This window comes from Triturus cristatus, chromosome 4_1 (genome assembly GCF_964204655.1).
Source record: "Triturus cristatus chromosome 4_1, aTriCri1.1, whole genome shotgun sequence".
Taxonomy (NCBI): Eukaryota; Metazoa; Chordata; class Amphibia; order Caudata; family Salamandridae; genus Triturus; species Triturus cristatus.
The window spans coordinates 108,333,604-108,338,603 of record NC_140585.1 but is presented as its reverse complement, the minus strand read 5'-3'; the positions used below and the strand labels follow the sequence as shown (position 1 = coordinate 108,338,603).

General features: G+C 44.3%; 9 non-coding genes across 9 annotated transcripts; 6 read left to right on the top strand and 3 right to left on the bottom strand.

Moving 5' to 3' along the window:
- The first annotated feature begins 481 nt into the window (after nucleotides 1–481).
- TRNAY-GUA (transfer RNA tyrosine (anticodon GUA)) lies at nucleotides 482–567 on the top strand. Its single transcript is given in 2 exon segments — nucleotides 482–518; nucleotides 532–567. It is a non-coding gene; the product is annotated as a tRNA-Tyr (tRNA).
- A 129-nt stretch (nucleotides 568–696) lies between these two features.
- Nucleotides 697–768, top strand: TRNAA-CGC (transfer RNA alanine (anticodon CGC)). The gene has a single exon. It is a non-coding gene; the product is annotated as a tRNA-Ala (tRNA).
- A 199-nt stretch (nucleotides 769–967) lies between these two features.
- On the bottom strand, nucleotides 968–1,040 carry TRNAM-CAU (transfer RNA methionine (anticodon CAU)). The gene has a single exon. It is a non-coding gene; the product is annotated as a tRNA-Met (tRNA).
- Nucleotides 1,041–2,037: 997 nt separating this feature from the next.
- TRNAY-GUA (transfer RNA tyrosine (anticodon GUA)) lies at nucleotides 2,038–2,123 on the top strand. Its single transcript is given in 2 exon segments — nucleotides 2,038–2,074; nucleotides 2,088–2,123. It is a non-coding gene; the product is annotated as a tRNA-Tyr (tRNA).
- A 129-nt stretch (nucleotides 2,124–2,252) lies between these two features.
- Nucleotides 2,253–2,324, top strand: TRNAA-CGC (transfer RNA alanine (anticodon CGC)). Its single transcript has one exon. It is a non-coding gene; the product is annotated as a tRNA-Ala (tRNA).
- Nucleotides 2,325–2,523: 199 nt separating this feature from the next.
- TRNAM-CAU (transfer RNA methionine (anticodon CAU)) lies at nucleotides 2,524–2,596 on the bottom strand. The gene has a single exon. It is a non-coding gene; the product is annotated as a tRNA-Met (tRNA).
- Nucleotides 2,597–3,593: 997 nt separating this feature from the next.
- Nucleotides 3,594–3,679, top strand: TRNAY-GUA (transfer RNA tyrosine (anticodon GUA)). Its single transcript is given in 2 exon segments — nucleotides 3,594–3,630; nucleotides 3,644–3,679. It is a non-coding gene; the product is annotated as a tRNA-Tyr (tRNA).
- Nucleotides 3,680–3,808: 129 nt separating this feature from the next.
- On the top strand, nucleotides 3,809–3,880 carry TRNAA-CGC (transfer RNA alanine (anticodon CGC)). The gene has a single exon. It is a non-coding gene; the product is annotated as a tRNA-Ala (tRNA).
- Nucleotides 3,881–4,079: 199 nt separating this feature from the next.
- On the bottom strand, nucleotides 4,080–4,152 carry TRNAM-CAU (transfer RNA methionine (anticodon CAU)). Its single transcript has one exon. It is a non-coding gene; the product is annotated as a tRNA-Met (tRNA).
- Between the last annotated feature and the right edge of the window lie 848 nt (nucleotides 4,153–5,000).

The window sequence follows — 5,000 nt, the reverse complement described above, 5'->3', positions numbered from 1 at the left end:
CAGAGACTCTTTACAGTAGCTTTTAGAAAAACGGAATATTTTGTTTATCTCAATCACCTTCAATCTACAGATTTTTCCGTTCTCTTTCCTTTTGAAAATGCATCCAAAATGCACGTTCTTGATGCTGGGTGCGTAGTAATGACTCCCATAACTTTCTGTCATTTCTTTCATGGTTCCGCGCAGCCATCCATTTGCCACCAATGCTGCCCAAGGTCTTTGTATCAAAGTTCCTTTCCTTTCTGTAAAATTGAAATTTGGAGCACCCCTGCTTATCCCCAAGCCAAGACAGAACATGAACTTTGGTCTGAAATCCTCCTTTGGGGTGATAAGACGTACCTTACAGTGTGCTCTAAGAACTGGTGACTTTGAGAGGGAGCTGCAGGTAATGTTCATGATTTTCATCGATCTGCTCCTGATCCCCACCCCCACAACCTTTCTTGAGCGAGAGATAATTACAGCGCTGAAAGATACTTCAGCCACTCCTTCGATAGCTCAGTTGGTAGAGCGGAGGACTGTAGCATAAAGTCAGACATCCTTAGGTCGCTGGTTCAAATCCGGCTCGAAGGATTTTGTGCTTCGATTTCCATATATTTCACTTTTATTCAAACAATACCTTCCATTGATTATGATCGAGACTTTGCAGTCCCTGGGTTTCAGGGATTCCCTGCATCCATCAAACAGCTCGAGTGCAAAAGTGGGGATGTAGCTCAGTGGTAGAGCGCATGCTTCGCATGTATGAGGTCCCGGGTTCAATCCCCGGCATCTCCAGGAGCCTCTGTTCCTTATCTTGGCTTTTTTCCAGAAGGCTAGCCTGCCATCATGCAGAAAGAAGAAGTTTGTCATGCAGTTGGGGTGAGAGCCCCACTTAAATAGTCAGACATTTGCTTTGGAAAAATCTTTGAACTAGGCATAGTTTGCGCATTTCAAGAAAATCGGAGAATTTTGCATTCCAAAAGAAGGAAATAAATGCCCTCTCTGAGGATCGAACTCAGGACCTTCAGATTATGAGACTGACGCGCTGCCTACTGCGCTAAGAAGGCTGTATATAGGCATCTGTACATAAGACCATGAAGATCATCCAGGTACAAGGCTGAAGGATTTTCCTGACTGACATTGTATACTGCAGAGTCGAATGGGGTGATGTGGCCGTCGGTTCAATGCAGGGTTTCCAATCATACAGTCAAACCTTGCAGAAGTGGGGATGTAGCTCAGTGGTAGAGCGCATGCTTTGCATGTATGAGGCCCCGGGTTCAATCCCCGGCATCTCCAGACTTTTGCCATGCTTACCTTGGATTTTGGGCCGAAAGCTAGGCTGGCATCATGATGAAGGAAGAGATATGTCCTCCAACCGGGATGAGGACCCCGCTTAATCTGTCAGACGTTTGCCTTGAAAAATCCCATGAAATGGGGCTATCTCATTTTTGATGATTATAGATCAAAAGAATCCTACTTGTTGAAGACATCAAAGTGATGATTCATCTTGACAACCATAATGCTTTGATGATAGAAATCTGTCGCATCTCTCTTGATCATTGGTAAGGGTTCTTCTTCTAAACCAGAGACTCTTTACAGTAGCTTTTAGAAAAACGGAATATTTTGTTTATCTCAATCACCTTCAATCTACAGATTTTTCCGTTCTCTTTCCTTTTGAAAATGCATCCAAAATGCACGTTCTTGATGCTGGGTGCGTAGTAATGACTCCCATAACTTTCTGTCATTTCTTTCATGGTTCCGCGCAGCCATCCATTTGCCACCAATGCTGCCCAAGGTCTTTGTATCAAAGTTCCTTTCCTTTCTGTAAAATTGAAATTTGGAGCACCCCTGCTTATCCCCAAGCCAAGACAGAACATGAACTTTGGTCTGAAATCCTCCTTTGGGGTGATAAGACGTACCTTACAGTGTGCTCTAAGAACTGGTGACTTTGAGAGGGAGCTGCAGGTAATGTTCATGATTTTCATCGATCTGCTCCTGATCCCCACCCCCACAACCTTTCTTGAGCGAGAGATAATTACAGCGCTGAAAGATACTTCAGCCACTCCTTCGATAGCTCAGTTGGTAGAGCGGAGGACTGTAGCATAAAGTCAGACATCCTTAGGTCGCTGGTTCAAATCCGGCTCGAAGGATTTTGTGCTTCGATTTCCATATATTTCACTTTTATTCAAACAATACCTTCCATTGATTATGATCGAGACTTTGCAGTCCCTGGGTTTCAGGGATTCCTTGCATCCATCAAACAGCTCGAGTGCAAAAGTGGGGATGTAGCTCAGTGGTAGAGCGCATGCTTCGCATGTATGAGGTCCCGGGTTCAATCCCCGGCATCTCCAGGAGCCTCTGTTCCTTATCTTGGCTTTTTTCCAGAAGGCTAGCCTGCCATCATGCAGAAAGAAGAAGTTTGTCATGCAGTTGGGGTGAGAGCCCCACTTAAATAGTCAGACATTTGCTTTGGAAAAATCTTTGAACTAGGCATAGTTTGCGCATTTCAAGAAAATCGGAGAATTTTGCATTCCAAAAGAAGGAAATAAATGCCCTCTCTGAGGATCGAACTCAGGACCTTCAGATTATGAGACTGACGCGCTGCCTACTGCGCTAAGAAGGCTGTATATAGGCATCTGTACATAAGACCATGAAGATCATCCAGGTACAAGGCTGAAGGATTTTCCTGACTGACATTGTATACTGCAGAGTCGAATGGGGTGATGTGGCCGTCGGTTCAATGCAGGGTTTCCAATCATACAGTCAAACCTTGCAGAAGTGGGGATGTAGCTCAGTGGTAGAGCGCATGCTTTGCATGTATGAGGCCCCGGGTTCAATCCCCGGCATCTCCAGACTTTTGCCATGCTTACCTTGGATTTTGGGCCGAAAGCTAGGCTGGCATCATGATGAAGGAAGAGATATGTCCTCCAACCGGGATGAGGACCCCGCTTAATCTGTCAGACGTTTGCCTTGAAAAATCCCATGAAATGGGGCTATCTCATTTTTGATGATTATAGATCAAAAGAATCCTACTTGTTGAAGACATCAAAGTGATGATTCATCTTGACAACCATAATGCTTTGATGATAGAAATCTGTCGCATCTCTCTTGATCATTGGTAAGGGTTCTTCTTCTAAACCAGAGACTCTTTACAGTAGCTTTTAGAAAAACGGAATATTTTGTTTATCTCAATCACCTTCAATCTACAGATTTTTCCGTTCTCTTTCCTTTTGAAAATGCATCCAAAATGCACGTTCTTGATGCTGGGTGCGTAGTAATGACTCCCATAACTTTCTGTCATTTCTTTCATGGTTCCGCGCAGCCATCCATTTGCCACCAATGCTGCCCAAGGTCTTTGTATCAAAGTTCCTTTCCTTTCTGTAAAATTGAAATTTGGAGCACCCCTGCTTATCCCCAAGCCAAGACAGAACATGAACTTTGGTCTGAAATCCTCCTTTGGGGTGATAAGACGTACCTTACAGTGTGCTCTAAGAACTGGTGACTTTGAGAGGGAGCTGCAGGTAATGTTCATGATTTTCATCGATCTGCTCCTGATCCCCACCCCCACAACCTTTCTTGAGCGAGAGATAATTACAGCGCTGAAAGATACTTCAGCCACTCCTTCGATAGCTCAGTTGGTAGAGCGGAGGACTGTAGCATAAAGTCAGACATCCTTAGGTCGCTGGTTCAAATCCGGCTCGAAGGATTTTGTGCTTCGATTTCCATATATTTCACTTTTATTCAAACAATACCTTCCATTGATTATGATCGAGACTTTGCAGTCCCTGGGTTTCAGGGATTCCTTGCATCCATCAAACAGCTCGAGTGCAAAAGTGGGGATGTAGCTCAGTGGTAGAGCGCATGCTTCGCATGTATGAGGTCCCGGGTTCAATCCCCGGCATCTCCAGGAGCCTCTGTTCCTTATCTTGGCTTTTTTCCAGAAGGCTAGCCTGCCATCATGCAGAAAGAAGAAGTTTGTCATGCAGTTGGGGTGAGAGCCCCACTTAAATAGTCAGACATTTGCTTTGGAAAAATCTTTGACCTAGGCATAGTTTGCGCATTTCAAGAAAATCGGAGAATTTTGCATTCCAAAAGAAGGAAATAAATGCCCTCTCTGAGGATCGAACTCAGGACCTTCAGATTATGAGACTGACGCGCTGCCTACTGCGCTAAGAAGGCTGTATATAGGCATCTGTACATAAGACCATGAAGATCATCCAGGTACAAGGCTGAAGGATTTTCCTGACTGACATTGTATACTGCAGAGTCGAATGGGGTGATGTGGCCGTCGGTTCAATGCAGGGTTTCCAATCATACAGTCAAACCTTGCAGAAGTGGGGATGTAGCTCAGTGGTAGAGCGCATGCTTTGCATGTATGAGGCCCCGGGTTCAATCCCCGGCATCTCCAGACTTTTGCCATGCTTACCTTGGATTTTGGGCCGAAAGCTAGGCTGGCATCATGATGAAGGAAGAGATATGTCCTCCAACCGGGATGAGGACCCCGCTTAATCTGTCAGACGTTTGCCTTGAAAAATCCCATGAAATGGGGCTATCTCATTTTTGATGATTATAGATCAAAAGAATCCTACTTGTTGAAGACATCAAAGTGATGATTCATCTTGACAACCATAATGCTTTGATGATAGAAATCTGTCGCATCTCTCTTGATCATTGGTAAGGGTTCTTCTTCTAAACCAGAGACTCTTTACAGTAGCTTTTAGAAAAACGGAATATTTTGTTTATCTCAATCACCTTCAATCTACAGATTTTTCCGTTCTCTTTCCTTTTGAAAATGCATCCAAAATGCACGTTCTTGATGCTGGGTGCGTAGTAATGACTCCCATAACTTTCTGTCATTTCTTTCATGGTTCCGCGCAGCCATCCATTTGCCACCAATGCTGCCCAAGGTCTTTGTATCAAAGTTCCTTTCCTTTCTGTAAAATTGAAATTTGGAGCACCCCTGCTTATCCCCAAGCCAAGACAGAACATGAACTTTGGTCTGAAATCCTCCTTTGGGGTGATAAGAT